Source organism: Lissotriton vulgaris, chromosome 3_1, assembly GCF_964263255.1.
Source record: "Lissotriton vulgaris chromosome 3_1, aLisVul1.2, whole genome shotgun sequence".
Classification (NCBI taxonomy): domain Eukaryota; kingdom Metazoa; phylum Chordata; class Amphibia; order Caudata; family Salamandridae; genus Lissotriton; species Lissotriton vulgaris.
In genome coordinates, this window is record NC_141689.1 from 273,021,860 (window position 1) to 273,047,941 (window position 26,082).

A 26,082-nucleotide genomic window follows, 5' to 3' on the forward strand; every position below is an offset into this window, starting at 1 on the left:
GGCTCAGTAGACGAAGGCATCCACTGCAGGGGCCTGTGTTCAACCTCATGTTCACAGTTTTTTTTTGTTCTAGCCCCGCCCCCTCCCCCACTGACCCCACCCCTACCTGTGCGGCCCTCAGCCACAAACCACACTGTAAATTTGGCCCAAGAGAAAGTTTGTGAGTACCCATGCTGTAGAGTATGAGCAGGAGGTGGGGGGGGGTTGGGGAAAATGATCCTATGCCATATACTGTTGTAATTATTATGCTATATAGGAGCTGCCACACTGGAGTTCTGATGAAGTGTACTGAACTTATGAAAATGAATAAAAAACATTAGAAAAAACAAGTTAAATTAAATAAGTGAATTAGGAAATACCTGTACACTAACACCTGGATGCAGGTAAAGATCGACAATGGACAGCGGTTAACCCGGAAGATCAATACCTTTGATGGACTAAAGCAGTGAATTTGGAAATACCTGTACACTAACACCTGGATGCAGGTAAAGATCGACAATGGACAGCGGGTAACCCGGAAGATCAATACCTTTGATGGACTAAAGCAAGGCTGTGTGTTGGCCCCCCACCTCTTTAATTTATTCATGGCCGACCTGACAGTAAGCCAATGCTCATTCGCCGCGGCTAAGTAATCTTTGTGTAACACACCTTTCCTATGCCGACGATGTGGTCCTACTAAGCCAGACGAGAATAGGCTTGCAACGTCTACTACAGGAATTGACCGGTTATGTTATGTTATGTTATGTTATTAAAATGTTTATTAAGCGCGCTGTCACCGATTGGTTTCTTGGCGCTGCGATCAACAGTAGCATAAACGTGGATGAAGGGTGGAGAGTTATTGAAGTGCTTGTCTGAAGAGCCAGGTCTTCAAGGCTTTCCGGAAAGAGAGAAGGTCCTGACAATATACAAAAAAGAACTTGCTAGAAATAAACAGCACAAAAACAAAAACCATGGTTATAACCAGATGTCACAAAGTACCACTAACCTTCACAATAGACAATGTTAAACTGGAAGCGGTTGAAAGTAACAAGTATCTCGGGATACTACTGGACAAGCACCTTAATTTCACCACCCATTACAATAGCATGGAAAAGAAGGGCACGGTCCTATTGCACGCTTTTAGTAGCTTAGCGACCAAACTTAAGGGGCCCCTGGTCTCCCCCCTGCTAACAGTAATGAAAGCTAAGTTACTCCCAACAATAGCTTATGGGAGTGTATTACATCATGGCAAGAGTGCACAACTCCTGGACAAAGTTCAAATGAAAATCCACAAACACGTATTTGCGTTACCAAGCAATGCATCACCCGCACAAGTAAGACTTGAATTTGGTTTGTAATCCCAAATGCTGCTGAAAAAGTATGAGACTATAAAATGTTGGTACGATGTCTGGATGAACCAAGAAATTGCGTTCTATCGTGCTATGTGGGAAACAATAAGCAAGAGTCCCAACTCCCACTACGCCAAGTATCTTAAATTGTCACTGGAATCAACCGAGTTGGCTGCACTCTGGGAAACCAAGCTTCCAGTACTTTTCTTTAAACAGTTGGTAAAGAAGGCTGCCAACAGGTGTTCGTTGCTCAACGATACATAAACTTTCAGTCATCGGACCCATGCCTGGATGACAATTCAATCTTATAAAAAAATAGTACCGGCAGCCTTCCTAGACCTTGCTTTCTCGCCATTCATAAAACGTAAACACCTCAATTTAAGGCTGGGTAGCTTCCCTACAAATGCTGATTTACCAAAGTGTAAGCCCCAAGAATGTGACGGATGCGGTCTATGTGGTGTAGGAAGACAAGACTTCATCCATCTGATTTGTATTTGCCCGGCTCTGATCCAGGAACGTCAGAGTTGGTTAAAAACCAAGTTTAAGGAATATGGAATACGCACCTGCCGGTCTGCGATCATACAAATTTTATGCTCAGTAGATCCACAACTCATCTGCAGGGCAGTCAAATTCATTGACAATTTTGAGAAAAAGCAAAGAACACGGGCAAAGACTTGAATCAGTAACATGTTTATTTTAAACTTGAAAGACATTCTCATTTTAATAACTTTTTTAACATTCACACAGCAGTGTTAATTTTCTGTGTTTTAGTATATTGTCATATCTATATTTTTTAATGATTTTTATTAACTATACAATAAAGTAATATTCATTCATTCATTCATTCAGAATTAGGAAATAGGGATAAAGCTATTTAAACAAGATGGAGCACAGACATGTTACCCCTGTTTAGTAGAGGTAAGAGTTCTGAGTCAAGCAATTAAGAGGTCAAGAAAATGGTAAAAAAAAACCTGGAGCAACCACATATTAAAGGTGGATTTCCAACAGTATTTCACCATTGTTTTCATGCCCACCTTTACAGTAGTGTCTTGGAGCCTTATTACATGTTTGGCGGTCCATCTGCCTTAGGACCGTGTCCACCCCCAACAGCAGCCCACAATGCTGATAGTACAAAGACTGCTGCATTATGAGTTGACCACAGAGCATGCGGTGTGGAGGCAGGGATCTTACAGAGGTGGTGAGTACTATTAGCAAATATATCGATGCCTGTGCATTTCGACTGCATATGTGTTGGATGCACACATATGCATGATATCTGCGGAAAAATACCATCTACCCATTACTGGGGTTTGGTCCATATGTGGGCAGTCCTGGCAATGGGTATATGATACGAAAAAGACTCATCTGTAGATTGCCTCACACATGGTCGTAATCCTCGGGGTGAAGATACTGCTGTGAAGGGGGAACTGGAGAAAGGGATCCACATTGGACTCTGCTAGGAAAAAAGGGGGTAAGTATGTACCACCAATCCTTTGTCACCACCATCTTCGTGGTTCGCTCCTGGAACAAGCAACTTGCAATACGCATGGCTGTGCAGCTCCCCTGTACTTACCTATGGCGGCTGCCTTCCCCGATCCAGAACCTGGCGGTCTCGGAGGTCCAGCAGTGGTATTGGCAAAGCCGATTAGTCCAACTCGTAATACGGGAGTCGGACCACCGAGCTCACTGCGCTCGGACCACCACCACCAATACTGCAGCCCATGGGACCCCCAAACTTGTAATAAGGTCCCTAGTACCTTCTTACTGATGGTCTTTGTTTCTGGGCCACGGTGTATCTAGATATATTGATCTAAAAGCTCTGCCTTCCATAAATAAATAAATGTGGGGTTTTCGTTCCGAAAGCTACATTTCCTTGAGGTCCCTGCACACAGCTTTGCTGGCCTGTGCACAGTTGAAAACAGTGTTCATGCAGCTGTAAAGGTCAAACCCATAGAGATGACAAAAAATGCAACTGATAACTAATGAACTTCTAAAGAGCCCTTTTGCTTCCGTCAGCGTTTTTCCAGTGGTCAATACTCTGATTTTGATTACAAATGTTAATTGGGCTATCAAGGGTTAGCAGCCCCTTCTCGTATCCTGGTCTAGAATAATTAGCAATGAAAACGTGTCTCCTACTCTACAGCTGTTTAGCAGCACACACCCCACTCCTGTTTCATTAGGGTTTAACATCACTGTCTTGTGAGCTATAATTTGTTTAATTTGATTGTTGGTGGCCAAAGACAGTTTATTTTGTGACTTTGTTTCTGTTAAGCATTGAATCTAAATTCCCGCCGACTATTGCGGCTTTGTATTAAGTTCTTCACGTTTTGCAATTGCAGCCATCTGAGTTCCTGCGTGGCCGATAGTATCTGTGTCCCTACTGACGATCCAGGTGTTTTGCTCAACCAACGTAAGTATTGTCTTGAATTGACTTTTATACCATGAACTTTGTAATCTGCCCAAGATCTTTGCTAAATGTCATGTCAGCAGATCCTGTAAAGACAACATTGCTGCCAGCCGTAATGTTATCACAGTAAGGGCCTGAGTGACAACTCAAACAACCATTGTTGTATATGTGACAGTGATATTGCCTCCTCCATCTTGTGTGTAGTATGTAGTACTAGTAGTAAACTGAAGGGTGAATCTTTTCTGGATTTTTGTTTTTGATGAGTGCTGGGTCTCATATGTCATGCCTTAGCTGGGGGGATAAAATCGGGAGCCAATGGATACACTAAGTGCCCCCTAAGGTGGTCGATGAGGACCTTTAACAATTAGGTCTGTACATGAGGTTCAGGGTGGTCTGTCTGCTGTTGTCGGGATAAGCAGAAGACATCAATGAAGGGGGTGGTGTAAGTACCAGTGGGAAGAGCCCAGATTCCCAAAGTGTTCAGCGGAGACTACTACAAAGTCAGCCTGTCCTCCCTTCTCAGAGTCTGAGGGCAGCCGGCATGCCATGGAGTCCGTAAAGCTACACAGAGGACCAGGGTCATTATTCATTCATGAACAATAGTTCTTTAGAGGGCATCAGTTCTATTCACAGGGACCAGATTGAACTTAATGGTTAGAAGCTTCTAGATCCATGGGGTTTAGGCACAAAGGTAGTTTGTGAGTTGGTTGTCTACAGAAACTTATTTCCAGTTATAGATGTCCCTTGCTTTTTACTGCACAAGATCCTACTGAGAGTAAAAGCTTGTTGAATAAAAAGTGGTGTGTCATGATGGATGGCTGTGTGCATAATGCGGGCCATTTCAATGATAGAGCGAGATTCAGTGGCAACCAGTGTAGGGAGATTGTCCTGCTATGTTGCCTATGTTTGCTTTTACATGCTCAATGTAAAGACTGAAGATGATTATTTTCTGGAGCCTTCAGCTTGGTTTTATTTAGTGACTTTTGTAGTTCACCTTGACAACTGATAACTACCCCAAAATGTAATACGATAAAATAGTAAACATGTTTAATATAGTCCTATAATGCCAGCATGGAATTCTGGTTACATCCTTTACCCATTGCGTGGTCTTTGGTCCCTGAATTGCAATTTTGGACAATAATACACGGTTACCCATTACCAGAATCTCATGGTGGCAAAATAGGACTATATTTTTCGTGTTATGTACTTTTTATATCACATTTTGGGGTAGTTATTTTCAAACATGTTTTTTTCTCAATCATACATAAAGTTATGTCATGAGTGTGACAATAAAAGTAGCCAAATAAAAACAAAACATGTATTACTACAGTGCGGGGTCAAATTCCAGTTTATTACCAGAGTACAGCAAAGCTGACAAGAGAAAACGAAGGGTTGAGTAAAGATGTTGCATTATGATTCCTCTTGACCTTCTTAGTGGCCTGGAGTTGGGATACAAACCGTTTTTGTGTCTGGTTTACACTTTGCTCCCATAATGAGACTACCCTGCTCGCACCCTACACTCACGAAATTTGGGAGTGGTACTTTCCTCCCGAGTGGAAATTATGCGGCTAAACTAGCGTAGAAGGATAACACTGTGCAGAAAATAGTTGAAAATACATTATTTCTAACTTTAAACTCTTCAAGTGATCATTGTGTGTAAAAACTAGCCCTATACAAAAAAATGCACAGTATTTGAATGATCAATTTTTGCAGAATTACTACAACGGGATGTGGTTTTATACAGAATGAGTCAGACCAACCTGAGCAGCAGAGTACTTTACCTAGGAGATATAGAAAGACAATGCAGAGGCATATACAACGAACAGTGTTACAATAATTTATAACGGAACGCAGAACAGAAACTGTTAATACAGCTATACAAAATATATGCAAAATAAACGTGGACATTTTCAGTTCAATATAGAGAACAGAACAGAAGTCAGTTTAATAACATTTAGAGCTGGTCACGCTTGAAACGATGTTGAAAAAGCAGGAATTCCGTTTTAAATCATAGGAGGGTGATAAATTAGGGGGGCATGCCTTAATGCGGAGGAGAAACGTCATGGCATGAGCAGCGGGAGTACATTACCTCACTGCTGTTCAAGGTGTTAACTGGAAAAAGAGACTTCTACTTTTCCTGACCCACCCAACTAAGCATTTTTCAGACCCAGAAGGGGCACTGTTTAATGCGCATACTCTAGCCAATGCAAAGTGGTATAAACAGTACTGCGTGTAATCATGTTTTTCTTTCATCTCTCCTGTATTTTTGTGAAGCTGCGAATAAACTCGCTCCATTTACAATCGAGATTAAGCGCGTGCGTATGCATAAATCCCCCACCCCCAAGCCTCGGTTTGGATTCCTGGCTGTCTGCGCGCTGCGAAACCGAAGCTGTCTGCGCGTGAGGGGAGTGAGTGCACAGCTGGCAGAAAGAAGCGTTTTGGCACGATACTAGCGTGCACAATTATAAAAGATGAGCGGACCAGGATAATCTGAGTGCCGCAAAATAATGTAATCGTCCAGGGTTTTATTTCGAAGGGACAGTCATTAAAATTGCTTGGTCGGTCTTTGTTTCAGTTTTCGACAACATTTGAGAACACAAGGGGAATCGTAGGCTCGCCCTATTTGCGGATGTATTGGTTAAAATCCCTTACGGTTAGGTAAACCGTGGCGCAAAACCATACAGTGAGTTGACTAGCAGCACCGTAAAGTTGATTTCTTAGAGAAAGCTACCTTTAGGTCTGTTGTGTGCAACATAAACACGTGGAGGCCAGAACCCGATTTACAAAGCCTTTTCTATGACAAGGTCTCACTTATTCCAGACTTTGGTGTGAGCCACATCCCAAAACCCAGACTTGATTTAGAAAGCCTTTTCTATTAGTAGTTGTGCCTTACTCAAGGCTTATGTGTGAGTTACATCTGATTATGAATCACAGATTATAGTAGTATGGCTTAGTCCAAGCTTTGCACTCAGGAGTGCGCAGTAGTAAAACATGCTTACTCACTATTTACATTAGCAACTATATCTTACATATGAAAACTACTCAAAGAAAATACTTTGTAAATGGGGCTTGGTTGTCAAGTGAAATTCGTACCTAAACTTAGAATAGGTAATGCTTGTTCATATAAAAGGATTTGTAAATTGAGCCCCTTATTTTTAAGGTGTTCATTTGAGATTAATTTAATCATATTCAATCTAAATGGAGAGCTTATCCTGAAAATCATACATAGTGGCTATCCTATCATGAAACTGACCCTCATGGATAGAGGTAGTTTGTTCTTGATTCAAGGGAGTGAAATGCTTAACTTTTGTTGTCACAAAGTTGCAAAAAAAGATATTCATATCCAGATTTTTCAAGCAGTGTATGGCACGTACTTCATTATTCTTTCTCAATTTGCTCTTCAGAACTACATGTAAAATCAAAACAAAATCATGGAACATAGTAACATTTTACTCAGCAAAAGAGGTGTCTCAAACCTGTTCCAGCAGAATAAACATTAGCACACCCAATTCAACTCATGATCTTGTTTTTCTGTGATATCGAATCTGAATTACAAGAGCTTCATACAATTTCCGCTGCCTAGTATCGATCAATGGTTGCCGTTTTTCTTGCAGTGTGGCTCTTTGCCAATCACATATGGTATCAAGGGTCCAGGAGAACCTTCAGAAATGTAGAATTGTATTTGTTTTACCAAGGTTTGAGTCACACTCACGAACCTGCATGCCTGAAACACAGAGGAAGGGTTAGAAAGTCTAAATAAAAGTTTCCGCAGTTATCTAAAACATGCTTAACTCGCTCAAATCCTCCAGCAGAGCAAGCCAGGAAGCTGTATCTGACAAAAACATCTCAAACTTTTGCCTTAAGGTTGCGCTGAAGCTACAAAGAATTTCTAGGTTCCAACCTTTCAGAATTTCTGAAGAGGTTCCTCTTGGTCTCTCTGAAGGCTCCCAGGACCGCAGAGATAGCACGTAGAGGCCAGGACTCACTCTAGCAGAGGCCACTGGCAAGGTCCAGTTGCCTCTAGTCAGCTGATCACTCTAGGAAAAGGGCCACTTGCATATTTTTGGTCCCTGTAGCCACACAGCAAGTTAGCCAACTGACCCACGTAGTCCACTTCTCAGTCCTGGGTACAAGTAGGAACAGGTCCAGTTCCTCCTGTCTCCACACAATCACAGAGAACTCGTCCAGTCCTTCACTTTTCTTCTACCAGTCCAGAAAGTGTTGTGTTTAGCTGGGGTTGAGGTGCCACTTTTTTAGGATTCACTAGCCAGTGGATGGGGGTAAAACCTAACTAATAAGAAAAAAGTTTCAAAAAGTTTCCAAGGACAAACTTTGCAGCACATCATGTTTGTTTTACTGAAAACTATCCCAGAGTCCACTATTCTGAGTTAAATCCACCATGGCACAACCCTTCTGGCCTCGAGCACGGCTAGTGTCTGAGCCAGAGATGTATCTAGGGAATTGAGCAGTCCCCTCCTCCTTAATCACACTAAACTATTACTGGGACCAGATCCCCATCCCAAGCTGATTTCTGCTGGCCCTGGGAAGAAAGGGTTTAATTTCCCCAGGTCTCCATATACACTTAGATATGAATGAGCAAGCCTCATCCTGGTCTCTTTTGAGGTAATGAATTTCCAGAACTTTCGGCAACTGCCCTTCCTGATCTCAGCGGAGTCACAAAACTTACACCCAGGTCTTCCTAACAAAAGGCCTTAGGCATTGTATCTGCACTGGAAGCAGTTTTCACCCCTCATTAAGAAGCCAAAACTGACAGGGGCAGCTGCTGGCAGACTAATGGTAATTAGGCCACTGGAGCTTCAGGCAGGCAAAGTCTGGTTCTTTAAAATGTACATTTCCTGTTTATAAAAAATCCAACTTCACCATTGTATTGGATTTTTATTAAATATTTAAAAAGTGGTTGTGTCACTTCTGTAGCTTATCTCAAACCAAAGTTAGCAAAGATAGGACCAGCTTAGTGTGAAAATAGCTTTTGGGGCTAGTCAATGTAGGAACATGCAAACATAAAATTCTGACATATTACACTTTTAGATAATAAATAACCAAGCTTGTGGGCTACAAGGCCAACTTACTTTTAATATTGAAAAAAATTATTCCTTCCTGTCAAAATGGGTATTTTGACTTATTTGCCGCCAACAAGTTTCAGAGTTGCAGTAGCCAGGGTACACATGTATGCCTCATGCAAATATTTTCTTTCTCAGACTAGTAGGTAGCACAGCAGGAGCAGCAGTCCACAAGTGGTATTTACATTTTAAAACATTTCTGCATCGTATACTATGACCTTTCTGGAAAGTTAAATATGCCAACTGGGGATTAGCCAATTTTATTATATTTGTAAGTACAAGAGCACAAACAGTGTATAGATTGCAGTGTTTCAAGTTTTGCAGAGTTCACAAACCAGCAATACCAGTCAGCACAAAATTGGAGTGATCACAAAAATTCTTAATATTGTCAAAGCCTCAAGCTTCTAGAAACCAACAGAGAATATATAGGAATTCCAGACAGTCCATGCCCCCTGCAAGATAAAGTCCAGCTACCACAACAAACTGACCAATGACAAAGAAATGCTTTAGTTTTGTAAAAAAATAATAATCCCATATTCCTTTGTTTTCAAAATATTTTTAACATTTTAAAAGTACAACTATACACAGATATACCAAATATGCCCTAGTTTAAATTCATATTTGGAAGTATTTATTTTCTCTTTTCCAAATTTATCACAATAATTTCAAATAGCAACAAAAACAATTTGATCATTTCTTCAAAAAACAATTTCTATCTATGCATATTGTGTACTAGGCTATCAATTGAGTGCCGCTCTACTTAACCACATGGCTGCTGCCATGATTTTTCCCGTATGCTGGATTTTGCACTTTTGCTGGGACTATGACGAGCTCAGCTCGTCATCAGCACACGACACCCGTGGGTGATGACGAGCTGAGCTCGTCATCAGCAGCGAAAGGGTTAATGACAGTGAGTCTCACATAAAAGGCCATATGCTTGCATTTTCCCCTTTATATCTCATAATAAGAGACATATAGACACTTCTTAAGTCATTTCTTATCTTTATCCTATTTGCACATGTGCTGCTAACTACTAATGTATTTAGCTCATACATGTGGTAATGCTGTTTTCTGCTGTCTACAAAAATATATACAAATTATTTACACTACAACTGTCCATCATATGTCTTTTTTATTTAATTACTAGGAGGTGTGAGTTTGAATCACCCAATTCTAATTTACTCCCTGATATCTTTGTCCTAGTCCCTTAATTGTTTCTGACTTCAATTTTATTTATCCTCTACATGATCTTCTGTGGCATAGTTGCCTGCTACAGACTAACTTTAGAATTTGAGAAACCAGTTAGCTTGAAAAAGCTGAGCCTTGAGCCAGCTCCGCCTTTGAAAAACAACCTGCCAAGATTCCTATATATCACCTTTTATGCAAGGCATGGGGGTCACACATTGATGAACACAAAAAGGTTCTCTGGCAGAGCACTCCTATCGCATCAGAAACATGACAATTATTTTTTTTCATCAAAAATCTTGCCTGAGTGGCCTGCCATGACATTACGGCACTTTCAGAAAATATTCCACTGCTCTGCCACCCCGAAATGTGGCAGCCACCAAACCCAAATTGAGGGCTTTACAAAAGAATGGTGAAGTAAATATGGGTGAGGACACCAGAAGTACAAATAGCAGAAGTCCCTGAAAGATTTGTTGTACCCCCTGTTTACAAGAGCAGGGGAAATAACATCTATTGAATGCCATTACATGTAATGTAGTGTAGACATTAAGAGCTGGGCAGGCTTGTGTGTTTAAATATACTAATAATAACCATTTGTAATGCGCACAAACCAGAGTCACCTGCACTCAAGAATAGGTATTAATGTTGGCTCAAAAGTACCCAGGATTTAAAAGTATGTCTTATTGGATGCGTACATACGTCTGCAGTGGGCATATAAACTCATTGAGCAATTTTAAAAGGTTTTAAACCTGTGACGCGAATTTGATAAAAGAGTCTCTATAAGAAACCCATAAACCACTGAGATATCTCACCATGGCAGGAAGCTAGTTATGGAACTTCTCTTCAGCTGTAACATGAAACTAGAAGGATATTCTATGATGTTACAAACATGAAATTAGCAGATTACAAACAGATATATTTGCAACAGATTTAATTATAAGTCTTAGACCTGGAGACTTGCTATACAAATTGATTTCTGGATACACGTAGATAGATTCGCTTAGCAGTCAATAAAATAGGGAAGCAAGGTTTGTCTGTTGTATTCGCAATGTTTTCATCCCCAAAAGAGAATGAAAGGTCAAGCAAAGGCAGAATTTCGCTAATCATATGGGAAGGAAGAAGGATCATTATCTGTCAATAACAGTTTCTTTCCTCTAGCCATCATCACTTGTGTTTGCAGAATGAGCGCAAATAGTGGTGGAAGTAATATCACTAAACTATAATAACTAGCATATGTATCTTTTAGACTATATTGAAAGTAGAGCGTATAACTGTGTGTTAAGCATTCAAATGTACTACATTTGTAACATCTAGTAATTAAGTCAGACCAGCGTGCTTGCTGTAAAGATTACAAACAGGCATTAAAAGAGGTGTAGGATTGGTTTTGTACTGTGAATGCAAGCAGAGATAAGTTATACACGAGCACAGAGACAAACACACAGATGATCACACCTAGAGAAACCAGTTCACACAGATAAACTAGCATTCTGCAAGTATGGACCCAGACAAATGGAATCATCCATTTTAGGACACTCCGCATACATACTTCTCATCCCTATTTCTCATCCATCATCGCTACTTCTCTTTCATCATCTCTACTTCTCATCTGTTATGCCTGCTCCTCATCCTTACTTTCCATTCATAATCCCTACTTCTCATTCCTAGTTCTCATCTATCATCCCTACTTTTTATTCATTATCCCTACTTCTTATCAATCCTCCCCACTGCTCTTGAATCATCACTAATTCGGTTCCATCATCCCCGCTTCTCATCATCATTCCACTTCGCATGCCTACTTCTCTTCAATCATCCCTACTTCTTATCCCTGGTTATCATCCCTATTCTACTACAACATTCCTACTTCTCATCCATTATCGTTACTTCTCATCCATCATTCCAGCTTCTCTTCCCTATTTCTCATCCCTCAACTTCTCTTCCATCATCCCTACTTCTCCTCAAAAATTCCTTCTTTTGATTCATCATCCTTACTTCTCATTTATCATCCCTACTTCTCATCCATCATCCTTATTTCTCATCCATCAGCCTTACTTTTCATTCATCACCCCCACTACTCATTCATCATCCATATTTCTCATCCCTGTATCTCATCCATCATCCCTACTTTTCATTCCTATCCTAATCCATCATCCCTTCTTCTCATTTGTCATCCCTCAGTCATACCACGACTTTTTCAATGTTGTGAAACACACCTTCACATTGATTAACTGGCAACAGCCAATCATTGTTGCACACCCGGACTTCATTTCCTGTCTGTGCTGGTGGCCCCACACTCAAACAGGCAGTCCCGGGCAGTCCAGCCTGGCTTCCTGTGTCTCGCCCGTGCAGAGGGACCGGAAACACTCAATCCAAGAAAGGTACGTTGCTTGTTGTGGTCGGCATTTGCTTGCAGCGTTTCTCAGTAGTGTCTACCAACTTTGTTTGATGCGCTCTAAGCTTTCAATTAGCTAGATAAGAATATTTACATTTTAAAGAGCTGCAAATGTTGCTGTATACAAGGAGGCGCGATAGGCCAAGAATCACACAAGCTGATGAAGTGGGGAGCCGGGATCCCAACCTAGGTTTCTTCGAGAGAGAGACACACTTTCTGCTCTGCCCCAGCTCACCTCAGTCTGAAGTTCCAACGCTCACTCTGACCTGAATGGCAAATTTATTTACTCTTATAGCCTTAGACATACGTTACCATTTATAAACTGTTTTAGGAGGAAAAAAGATTGCCTCAGCTGTGCGAGATCCTGTCTTCCTTGGATCCACCTGTTGGGCAGACTTCACTACAGGCTCTCTGAGCTGGATGCACCCTGTTTAGTGGCCTCTTTATGCCGTGTGAGACCACCGCCTTTATCCTCTGGGACTCTCCCCCAGCCTCTCATGGCCCTTCCTGTGAGATTCAAGCAGACCTCTTCTCTGAGGTATGGAGCCCCCTCACACCCCATTGGGCCCCTGCATGCGGGCGCAAAGCCTCAAAGCACCCTCTCTGGGGCTTTTCCTGTGTGGCGCTCAGTCCGATGCCCGCATCCCTTATTCTAGGCCCTGCCTGTACAGTGCAGCTCTCCAAGATCCCCTCCGGGCTCTTTGCCTGAGGGGAGCCAAACCACTGTCCCTCCATCGAGGACCCCCATGGGGTGCGCATCCACCCATTCCTATTTGTACTGCAGAGTGCAGAGCCACTGCCCCTTCCTCTTGGCCTGGCCTGTGGGGCTTATAGCGAGATTTCTCTGCCTGTAGAAGGCAGGTCTCCATTAACCCCCTTCCTGCTCCCACACCTGCAGAATGCAAGGGGTAATGTCCCTCGGTCCGTACCAGTTCCCGCTCCCTCACACCCTGACACTTTCAGATTCTGCTCTGCCTTTCCCCTCCGGGTTGAGGGTCCGGCGGGTGGGTGCGCTGCTCGATGGGACTTGGGAGCCCCCTCCCCGCATATGCTCCCAAGTACTGAGTGCTTTAACGCCAATTAGGGGCGGCTGCCACACAGCCCCATTGAGCCCTGCCGGCCCCTGAATGCATCTGCCTAGAAATGAACACGAGGTGGGGAGTGGGTGAATGGTCAGGAGAGGGGGCTCTCCCGGAGGAAGGGGCGGGGAGCTATGATTTTATGGAGCGCTCAGAAGCAGCGCCTTTAAGATTTATGTGCACTTCGACAACCGCAAGATCTGAGGAATCCTTTTGAGGGGGCTTCAGAGGGACTTTTGCAACCTTCTCAAAGCGGGCTGGGCTGATCACTGGAGGGGCTTGGCATCAATAGTAACGTTTCCAAATTACCATCATGACTCTGGGCAATAGCTTGCTTAATCTTCCCGACGGCTTCCAGCGCCTAGAGACTCTTACGGGTGATTGTGCCGCTTTACAAATGTGGATTATCATGTCATATGCTGGAATTCCCATATAACTGTAATTACTAATCAAAGGCCGGCTTAATATCCCACCTGCATTCTGTTAGCCCTGCACAGCTGGTCAGGGGGCGTCCTCCGCAGAGGGGTCTGGGCTGCTGCTGCCCTCACACTGCACTACAGCTAGTGCATACTGGCCGGGGTCTGCAGGAAAACGCACAGTGGATACAGCGCCTCTCAAGAGACAACCGCGTAGGAGCTATGCAAATGTTTATAAGTGTGAATGCGGTGGCACTGGTGCCTCTCTGGTGCCTATTAGACTCGCAAGTCCTTGGGGAAAAAAACAATTTTGTGCTTGTAATCATTTTGGTGCATTTAAGACAGAGCTGCACGAAACTTCATCTTAAAAGGATGCCCTGCCACGGTCTAAGGTAGCTCTGTGCCACCATGGCTCACTGCTTTTCTCTGCCCGGCCACAGGCTCTGGTGACTTGAGAAATCCGTGGCTCACAGGGCTCAGGTGGCTTCCTGACACTGTGGAACTGTTCCTTCTATGTTGTCTCAGGGATACCCGTCTCTGTCGGAATCTGGCCTTCTCCTGGCACGGCTAGCATTGGGATGCTGTGGCTCACAGTACTCTGCGCCGCCACAGGCAGGGACTCACTAGAGTCAAATCTGTAGTTGCACAGTTCATTAAAACAAGCATTTGCAATGCAATAGGTCTTGCATTTGCGAGAGTTTGAGCTATTGGCTTTGTAAATGGCAATGCCTTTTATTAAAAGCGATTGAAAACCTGCAAGCTGTGCGTAAATAAGCACTTTGTAATTGTAGTCCTTGCTTATGAGAAGCAAAGCTGGCAGTCTCTTTTACTGACAGCCTTGCTTCTCGTAAGTAAGGACTATACGTACAAAGTGCATGTTTATGCATGGCTTGTAGGTTTTCAAAACAAAAGAATAAAAGGCATTGTCATTTACAATGCCAATAGCTCCAACTCTTGCAAATGCGAGACCTATTGCATTGCAAATGCTTGTTTAAGAAATGAGGACGCCCCTGATTTAACATCCAATGTTAGTAGCGAAGCATGGGTCGTACATTTTACTGGTATTTTTGACCCAGAAGATGTGGTACCAATAGCCTCCAGGGATTCAGATACTTGGCCAATTCTTCCTCTTAATATTACACTCGCAGAGGTTGAACAAGGCATTAGTAAGAGCAAGGGCGGGAAAGCACCTGGCCCAGACGGTGTACCAGTAGATGTGTACAAAGCCATACCGGCACTTTGGGGCCCTATTTTGATCAGAGTATTTAATGCTGCGGTAATGGAAAGTGATCCATCTACATGGGGTGAATCCATAATCATTCCCATATTTAAGAAAGGAAATCGATCCGAAGCCCAAAATTATCGACCAATTTCTCTCCTGGACTCATCTGTCAAGATTATGAGCAGGGTCTTGTTAGTTAGGCTAGAAGAATGGGCTGAGGATAATGGGATTTTTGCTCAGTCCCAATATGGGTTTAGGAAAGGGCGGGAAACCTTGGAACAATGCATTCATTTCGACCTTTTGATAGGGAAATACACGCGTGCAAAGCAAAGGTCTCTTTTCCTCTGCTTTGCAGATCTAAGTAGTGCATTTGGCCTAGTAGACCACGCCCTGTTATGGCCGATTCTACTGGATCTTGGTGCCTCAGAGTCAATTATTTATTTCCTTGCGAGGCTTTACACTAAATTATCTACATGTGTGCGCTATGGCCAAGCGGGTGAATGTACCTCTAAATTTAAGGTCAATTTAGGTATTAGGCAAGTTTGTGTCCTTGCGCCACTCCTTTTTACTCTTTTTATTAATGCAATTGATGCTGAACTTAAAACGATAAAGGCCGATGCACCCCAGGTGGAGGGCCAGGAAGTACCGGTGCTGCTATAAGCAGATGACGCGGTACTCCTCTCAAGGACACCCTTAGGCCTACAAAGGTTAATCAATAAGTTCACAGACTTCATTAAGGGCAGAAAGTTACAGATTAACAAAACTAAAACAAATGCCCTGATCTGTGGCCCGAGCTCGGGAAAATCAAAACCCTTTTATGTAGACCGACAAAAAATTCTAACGGTTGAGAAGTTCTGCTATCTGGGTATTATTTTTACTAGTAATGGGATGTGGACACAGGAGGTAATGAATGTTAGGGCCAAATTGGATAAAAGTGCCTACGGAGTTCTCAAATTTGCTGTTAAACTTGGGGACTGCCAAATTTGCGATATGGTGCACATTTACCAATCTAGATGCACTTCGATAGCATTATATGGAGCAGGCGTCTAGGGCCACTACCGTCATGTAGATTTACAATAGGAGGAAAATACGTTTCTCAAGAAATTACTCTGTTTACCCATGTCAGCCTCCTCCGAGCTAACACATAATGAAGTGGGGCTGGAACATCTGACGGATTTAATTGGGCTTGGTATGGAGATCTATTTGGCTGAAGGAAGAAACTATCTTTAATAGAAGTATTATCAATGATTGCCTTCGCCTAGACAATTGTTTAAAGATCCCATGGCTCAAATATATAGTGTCAACATTTAAGGACATATTTAATATAAACATAATGGAAAACCCCAGCAGTGCAACTGTTATCCCCAAAAAGGAAATAAAACATATTTTTTTGAGGAAGAAAGCTCATGAGTGCCAAAATCTAATTGGGCAGTTAACTACTTACAAGTTTTATACATCATATGTGGATACTGAGGGCTTCCAACAATACCTAAGTACGGTAACCAGATTTGTTCTCACGATAATGAGACTAGATAGTGTTCATCATCTGGTTGCATTCCCATGTATCAAAAAGTATCCTGCTGCCCCATGTCCATGTGACGGTATCACAAAACAGAGCACTTTGCACTTTCTCTTAATATGTGATTTATATTTGCACCTCCGTATAGCTTTCCTTAAACCTCTGTTCAAAAAGCACAGCACTTTAATTGTGAATGCTGCTATGAGTCTGTTGTTTTTATTACATGAGCCAGATATTTGTTTTTTTACGGCAACCTATATCCTAAGATCGATTGCTGCTAGGAAGAGTATGTTATTCTAACATTATTTTAATGACATGTCTGTTGCCAATTGATTGTAATGAACTGTATATGTTTTAATGTTTTTATGTGCTTTTATGATTGTTTTACAATAATTGAATAAAGCTTACTGAATTGAATGGAATTGTATTGATAGCAATGGGTGATGTGCAGTTCAGGAAAACTCTGTACATTTTGGTACAGCGTGATGTAAAGCAGGGGTCATAGAAGTCACAGAGTGAAAGATTAGAACATGGTAATGTCAGTGAGGTCTCAAGATGGCCAAGTCAGGAATGACTTGCTCTTCTCAACCCATCGTCTTTCTCAATATTCTAGTACTTAAAGTATTTTTCCCCTTATTATGCAAGTAATACAATGCAAAAACAGGACTAAGTTCTAGCATAAATGATCGTGAAACGGTTTGGAAAGAGCAGAGGATTTCATGCTCTCCCCGTATAGGTGTGAGTGACTTATCCAGGCATTTTGCTTGTTAATGTGCTTCAGTGATGTTTCAGACAGAAAACATGATTTTTCAGTTTGAAAACAACACACCATTGGAAAGTGGGTTATTAGTAATGGTAAATATGCATCTAGCACTGGCAATAAGGACTCTAACACGGTTAAGGGCTCAGTATAGGTCTCAATAAATTATACGCATGCTCATTCCTTGATAGCTTGGCTACGAACAAGCAGGTTTGTAAAGCATTTCAAAACATCAATTCAGTAAATAATTAAGACACAAAACACAATAAAAAAACCCTCACTAATTTATTCAAAATGGGAAATATTTGTATCTTTAAAATGACACCAAAACGACAATAATCCAATTCACCAAAACGACAATAATCCAATGTAGGGAACTGGAGATATGGATTTTCAATGATTAAACACTTTCAAGCACTTAGAAAACTATAGCACCACTCTAGGACGACTGTGACAACGTCAAACTTTCAAGCAGACCCCAGTGGAGCCCTGTGCAGATACACTGAGTGGGAGGCCCTGGTCAAAATTTGACTTTCGGACTTAGAAACGTTTTAAAACCTTTTTCTGCTAGGGTCCCTCAATGCTCTTCACCGGGCCATATTTGGTGAGTGCTCACATGCTTGACCCTCAGGGAGCTCCTGGTCAAACTCTGGAAATCGTGCCTCTGGAGCTCTTCAGCAGAACGAACCTGGAATCTGGGCCAGGCCTCAGTTAAAGGTGGCCGACTTGGTCCTCGCGGTTGAGTCGGTCACCTTATGGAGCTTTTTTCCAAAGTTTCTCCAAACTTCTGGAACTTCTTCCTGAAGTTCCTCTTGAGGGTCTAAAGTGTACAAAACACAATCCAAGGGTCCTGAACCTCCAAGATGGTCCTTGAAAGGTTGGGACCATGATTCCTACAATGCATCTGGAAAAAAAAAACTTAAAAGTCCACTAGACACAATCTAGACAGTGGACTCTTGGTAGTGGTGATGCAGGTGAGCTCTGTTAAGCTGGAGTTTGCAGGGAGTCTAGTCTTTAATCCTTTCGAAGCAAGGTACATCCACAGGGCTGTACCAGATAGTGCAGCAGGCGCAGTCAGTCAGAATGCAGGGCCTGGTGGTGCACATTATGTTTCCACCATGGCAATCCTTCTTCTTCTCTTAGTTTCAAGCAGAAGATTTGAGAGGCTCTGCACCTCACATATGTATTCAGTGTTCTCTGGAATCAAGCATGAAAGCACCCCTGTCCAATGGGGTGCAGGGAAACACCCCAGAGCATGACCACTTTCTGCAAAGTGTGGCATAAACGTCTCCCAGAAAGCACTATTCCTCTAAAATTCAATATGGCTAAAATCTCAGCAAAGCATGAAGAGCTAATTAAACAACTCTCAGTATGGCTCATTTCCTTAGCTGTCACCCCCTAACATCTGCAGATTCCTTCTTAAAGCCCCCATCTGGCAGGGTGAGGGGGATGGGGTAGATAGCCCTGGCATTTCCTGACTGTCCTAATCCTGCTTCGAAGCTTCATGCTTTACGACCCCTCCCCAATGATCAGGCATTGCTCTGCAGCAGAACCCTCTTCCGCAGATAGCTTCTCCCCGGGTGAGCCACTTATCACTTCATAAAAGCAGCCTGGCTAATGCTGTTAACTCTGACCAATAAGGGAAGCCTGAAGGAAGGCTGGATTTTGGCTTACAAACAAGAACGTCTTACAACATCTTTTCTGTAGATTTTAGGATAAATTCAACAATGGCATATTGTTGAATTTACCAATACCATTCTCCTAAGTCTTTGAATGATATTTTAATCAATTTCTAGCAATCTCTATGAGTTCATAAATTATTGCAGTGCTATCCTATGGATTAGGTATCTACAATGGGGAAACTTAAATGTGCAATTTCTCCATCACCAGGGTACATAAAACATCTTTTATAAGGGCTCTGCTTACAGTTACATGACCCCCCCATAGGATACCAAGGGGATACCTTTGGGTCCTAAATGTGCAAACAATAATGTAGATCCTCAATCCACAATATGTATAGCACCAAAGTAGACTTTGAGAGGCATTTTACTACAATGGGGGACGTGAAATGTGTAATTTCTCTATCCACAGGGCATATAAAACATATTTTATAAGGACCCTGCTCATAATTACAGGACTTTCATCCCTGGGATACCTAGGGGAGACCATAGAGAGTACTAAACTCGCAAACATATTGTAGATTATAACTTTTTAAGTGCCCCTACCAAAAAAGTCGAGGTTGCAGTTAATTTACTTGTCCAAACAGTGCTGCAAGGCAGGGCTGCATTTAAAATAACCTTGGGCATTCAGCAGTACATTAAAGTGCAGAAAAAGCTGTTGGCATCTAAACTGCCATGCCCTATTAGATACTAAGGACATAAAGGTAGTTTTAATCCCCCTGACCTATTATCTTCTAGGAATTTATAGGATAGGTCTTGCCAATGGTAAGTGTAACCTAATGCATTTGTGTGTTTTCACTGGCCCTGGACCTGGTTAGAATGAGCCCAGTGACAAAGTCAGTTACCATCAGTACCAGCCAGCAAACAAATGGGGGTGCACAGGGCCCACTAGAAGGACTTTGCAAAACACACAAAAATATTCAAAGACAAAATTACCATTCAGTAAAGTACATAGTATTAAAATAAATATCCTAAAATCTAAAGAAACCAGGCACATTAAGAATGTGCCTGTTCAATCATATTTTTTAAGTACATCCTGCTTTCTTATTATCGATTATTTATTTATTTTTTATTTTAATTTCTTCTATAGCGCAGGAATCAATCCCGTAAGGGTATCTCCGCGCTTTGCCAGCTATAGAATCATCAGATAGTGCATCATAAGAAGTTAAATAGGCAGAAATGCTTCTTGATAGAGAAGGGTCTTTAATGTCTTTCTGAAGGACAAGTGGTTGGTGGTCGTTCTTACATCGGTGGGAAGTTTGTTCCATAAGGCAGGTCCAACTGAGGAGAAAGCCCGGTCTCCTTGTCTAGATTTCTTTGTGGCAGGGGGTTTTAGAAGGGCTTGGTTGCTTGAGCGGAGAGACCTGCTGGGCTGATACAGCTCCAGGGATTGAGACAGATATTTAGGCATTGCCTTCTGCTACCACTACAGTAAAATAAAGGACACCTCATTTATTCCAGACTTTGCTTGCAGAGGCAATGTACTCTATCACATTTATGGATACGATGCCAAGCGCCACTGCAACAATGCAGACTAGCTGTAAGCATGTCCTTCGGTGACTAGATTTTTTGGAATCTTAATTAAGGCATCACAGCAGATATACAGTCTTTAATGTAAGGTACATAAGTCTTCTTTGAAGCATTTGTGCTCTAATCTGCACTGTGTGAAATCCCACAGACTGCAGCACTCGCTGTTGACTTAAATATGTTCCAACTGCTCCTGTTGCCACGGTTATGGATAGAAGTGGAGGACAGGTAAAGGCAGGGATCCGTATGCTTCTTACACCAGTCTGCTTCTGTTCTACCTTTCTAATGACTGCCAGTGGGTTCAGTAGGGGGCTTGTTTTCTAACTTTGCCACATTTGAATGTGAAAGCCAAACAAGTCGCAAAATAGAATTGCAGTTCAGAAATGACAGTATTATCTCAATGGGTTAAAATAATTTGAATTGTACTGAAATGAGTTGTCAGAAATATAAGATTCTCTCAAACTGGTGAGAACCCAACAGCCTAATCCAAATGGTTTTTTGAGTAAATCACATCCTTTTTTATAGCACACATGCAGTATTAGTATGTTGATGATAAGCGTGGCTCAAATCCACCCGAGTGACTTACCGCACTCACCTATAGTAGCTCTGCAAGAAGTCAGCCGGACAGTGGAGAGGAATAAACAATAGTCTTTATTAGGCCAAACACACTCATATGAGAGGGCCCTGTCCGACCTCACTCCTAGGAGTGCGAACGAGAGGACTGACTCTCTTCATCATAGCAGTACATTATAATGCAACACAGTACATTAGGGTACGCCCCTTCTGGAAAATTACTGAAACCCAGACAGAGGAACAATGTCCTCATACAGTAGGCATCTGCACCTGCAAGGGATACATCGCTATCTTTACTCAAGGCCGCGGAGCTAGGCTTCAGCGTCTCTGGGGCATGAGAACATTACTGATAAAGAGACTTGTTAGTTTCGGCCACCGTTAGCTGAGAAACGAAAACTGCTGTCTTAGTGAAATTCTCTATTCCTACGGGAGGGGCAAATGAGCGAGTGCGACTCGCAAGCTCAGGGAGATATACAAAATGGAGGCACACGGGCTAAGCTAAGGAACTAATATCATCACATATATAATTGAATAATAATGTCACAAGCAAGAGTAATGCGAACACGTGCATATATACGCATTTATCAGTTAGTCACATGATGCTAACTCGCATATAGAAATAGGGATAAGTGAGGCATTGAAAAATGAATTCTATCAGACCCTCCTTTTAGCATCATTGGCTAACTGCAGCCACTCATTTATTTGCCAAAAGGTAGCGCCTTCACAACCATTCTAAGGGCAGGACATCATATTTATTCAAAAACATCATCTGCAATAAGCATCATCCAATGTGTATCAGGAAGTTCAGTAATGATAGAGGCAGTATATTGGCCTGACATCTTCTTTTGTTGTCGCAAATTTGTAGCACACATTGAGCAACATGGGGGAAGACAATATACACAGAGGCAAAACGTCAGTAGTATGCTCACCACACCAACTAAACCCATTAATATTCTCCAATCCCAGGAGGAGAAAACACCCCTGGGGTGGAACTCTCTCCCTCTCCATCTACGTCTGGATCCATCCGAATCCAGCTTCCGCAAGAATCTTAAAACACACCTGTTCTCCAGATAACTGATCACTGGTCTCCCACCCCGCTCAGAGTTCCTCAGTGGTAGCGCGGGGACACGCCTCGGCGTAACCAAGCGCTCTATAAGCTACCCTTACTACTACTATTACTACCCCAGAGCCACCCCTGTAAGGACCATGTCCCGTTATCCTGATGAAGTTCAGTCGCTAATCTATGGAGTTTCTGTACTGCTAAGTTAACAGTTGATGCTGAGTCAGGAATATATACACAACAAGACGGCCCGATGACGCGACAGGCTCCGCCCCTATCTGCCAAGATGACGTCAAGCACCATCCTATTCTGAATCGTAAATAATCTCATAGCCTGAATCTCAACGGACATGTTAGTCGCAATGTCTGCTTCAGTAAGGACTACCTTCTCCATCACCCTTGACAGTCGTCGAATGGCCCTACTATTAAATATCGGACCCCAAAAAGGCAGAAGACCCTTAGAGAAATCAGTCCATTGTTGTAGAGAAGTGTCTGTCTGGTCAACGTCATCTACCTGAAGTTCCCTCCTTTTACGCTGCTCTTGTGGACTGGGAAACCTACGATGAGTCTTGTGATAGTCGGAGGGTGCCACATATACGGGCGGAATCATATAAGCTAGGTAACATACCCCACCCCAACCTTCAGGCAACCATAAGTATCCATTATCTCCGCACACAAAATAAATGCTGGGTGGAGTAACCAAGGATGGACTGAGGGGCAAACGTATTGATGCTGTCACGTTACAAGAACTATTGCCGACCTTGATGGGGCCCCTACCCTCTATACAAAAGAATGGTGGCGGACCCACTACAGCCAAGGGTATTAAAGACTTAACACTGCCATTCCCTTTTGGTGGGTGTCTGTAGGACAGGGAGGAATTCAGCTGTAAAAAACTTTCTCTAACTTTGTCAGTATTATTTGGAGTCAAAACCGGCCCACTTTTTTCTCACACGTCTCTATAAATGTCTGATCAAAACGTCCGTCAGTATATAGCCGTCCAAGGGAAGAGGGAGGCATAGGGCGAACTCGCATTGTCATTGTCGATCCCTTATTTTGCAGTCGAGGAGTCAGAAAATCTGGCTGCTGAAAATATTTAACAAGACCTATAAGAGTATACCACCCCACACAACTATTCACAGGTGTCAAGGGAAGCGCTAAAAATCTATCCTTTTTGTAAGCAGCAGAAGGCAGAAGCCCACAGACCCAACAGTCAGTCAGGTTAGTCGTGGCATGTGCGTGGTGCAATGTTTTTATAAAAACATTTTCTTTGTAACCTCGTCTAAGCATTCGTTCACCATAATCCACAGTAACAATGTTATGTTCAGGAACAGCAGTAGGTGTGGGTGCAAACACATGAACGGGATAGGCTTTATCCAAGAAAAACAATATACCAAGAGTCACTAGGAAAGCAATAAGCACTATAATAAGGAGTACTATTTTTCCCTTCCGGGAAAGGGCCAACCAAGGGGAATCAGGCAAGGGTCTTGGAGGAGCCGCAAAGGGCTGCTCCTCATCAGGAATGGGGCGGCCAAAAGGGTACATGTTCAAATTGCAAAAATATATTTAAAAAAATGAGAAAAAGATACTCTAAAAAAATAGTCCCAGACAATCCTTAAAAACCGGCCAGAGGGGTTCTTCAACCCTAAACAGGGATCTTCTCCCTGTGTCCTTCAAAGCCTCACAGGCAGGCTTTTACCGTCCATACCTTAATCCCACGTCGCTTGACACACAGCAATTGAAACAGAGGAGCACTTAATCTGGGCCCCGCACCACTCTATAGTCTCATAGAACACAACCTTCGGCTAAACACCAGGGCTCTTACAAGTCCATCCCTACCGCTAAATCTTCTTTTATATCAGAATCTCCGCTAAGCCCTTCTTCCAGTGTTTAGTCCAGTACACTTTCACTTTTTCCGGGGCCGCAGATTATAGCGAGTGCTCCCTCGCACTTCGGGGTCAGTGAACAAAACAGGTGCATCCGTAGCATGAACTGAACTCTCAAATTCACCTCCACTAGTAGCAACGGGAGTAACGGAGCCTTTTGAAGCACTTTGTTCTGCACGTGACTTTAATTTTGTCTTGTCACCTTGCTCCTCTCCCCTCAGTGAAGCATCCGAGAAGGGAACATATCTAGGTAATTGCTCATGTTCCTCATCAGCAATGCCTTCTCTTACCCACTTGTCGTAGGGTAGCGGTAGCGGGACCTTCTTGACATGCGAGGCGTGCGTCCACGCCTTCCTGCCCTCCACTCGAAGTGCGGTGCGTGTTGTCAACAGGACAAGACGAGGTTCCGACCACCGAGGCTCCAGACAAGTCTTCCGCTGATATCTTTTTATGAGGACATAATCACCCGGTTGGATATCATGGCCCGGCCCCTCCGGCAACGGCTTCAGGGTGTCTGCTACCTGCTGATGAATAGAACAAAGATCTTTAGTCAAAGCATACAAGTAGTCTATCAACAGAGGATACTCTATCTCAGAAAAACATTTGGGTCTGGGTACTCCCCAAACGTTGGCCGGGCGGCCAAATATTACCTCGTAAGGGTAGACACCCGTTTTGGAATTAACTGTCACTCTGGTAGAAAGCAAGGCTAGAGGAAGGGCATCTGGCCAACGGAGTCCCGTACTCTCCTGTATTTTGGCCATCTTCAATTTCAATGTTCCATTAAATCTTTCCACAAGTCCCGCGGCCTGAGGGTGTTGGGCCGCGTGGAACTTTTGGGAAATCTGTAAGCCTTTACATATCTGTTTCATCAATTCAGCATTGAAGGACGTGCCATTATCACTCCAGATCACCCTAGGCAATCCAAAACGGGAAAAATACTCTTTAATCAACATTTTAGCAGTAGAAATGGCCGTACAATCTTTTGTTGGAAATGCCTCCACCCATCTGCTGAAAGCGCATACAACCACCAGGACGTATTTCAGATTATTAACCCTTTCCATTTCAATATAATCCATCTGAATCACCTCAAAAGGGAAAGAGGGGGGTGCAAAGTTTCCCGCTGGGACAGGCGTTCCCTTTCCTGGATTGTGCCTCAAACATACCATACACTGCTGGACCAAGTGAGTCGCCGCTTTAGAGATATTTTTATTGCTCCACACTGGGTCCAACAGCTTACATATACCTTTGGCACTAATATGTGCCGGCCCATGAGCCATCGTCACCAATGGGAGGACATACGCATTCGGAGGTAACCATCGTCTCTTATCGGTCACATCTGTCCAACATTCATCAGCATCCAATCGCCCCCCACCATCTTTCCATGTCCTCAATTCATCCTCAGTCGCTTTTTCTTGTATATTCTTTACACTCTGTACAGTGTCTGCAAACATGTTAACATCTGGTACCCATCTAGCTGGGCCTGCCACAAACATCTGTGGTAGTTTTGTCTGAGCAGTCTCTTTTGCCGTTTGATCTGCGAAGGCATTGCCTCGTCCCACATCATCCACTATTGTCTTGTGCGCGCTGCATTTTATCACAGCCAGTCGCTTGGGTAACGTCAGTGCTGCTAACAATCGTAATATCAGCGGACAGTGCTGTATGCGTTGTCCGTGTGAAGTCAGAAATCCCCGTTCTGCCCACAGTCGCCCATAGTTATGAGCCACGCCAAAGGCGTATTGGCTGTCAGTATAAATGTTCACGTCCAGTCCTTCACTCAGTTCACATGCTCTCAGTAAGGCAATAATTTCTGCAGCCTGGGCCGAATTGTAAGGTATTCTAGAGGTCTCTACTACCGTCTGTAATGTCGTTATCGCATATGCTGCTGTCGATGTACCATCTGCAAGTTTAAAACAAGACCCGTCTACATACAATTCCCCATCCGGATCATCTAAGGGCTTGTCCGTCAGATTCACCC

The 26,082-nt window shown here is 42.9% G+C and overlaps 1 protein-coding gene across 1 annotated transcript in view; it reads left to right on the forward strand.

Moving 5' to 3' along the window:
• Positions 1-26,082, forward strand: part of RAB27B (RAB27B, member RAS oncogene family) — a 624,827-nt gene that overhangs the window by 234,778 nt on the left and 363,967 nt on the right. Inside the window, exon 2 of the mRNA XM_086960406.1 lies at positions 3,668-3,738. The gene's annotated coding sequence lies outside the window, so the exon portion shown is untranslated. The remainder of the gene's footprint in view (positions 1-3,667; positions 3,739-26,082) is intronic.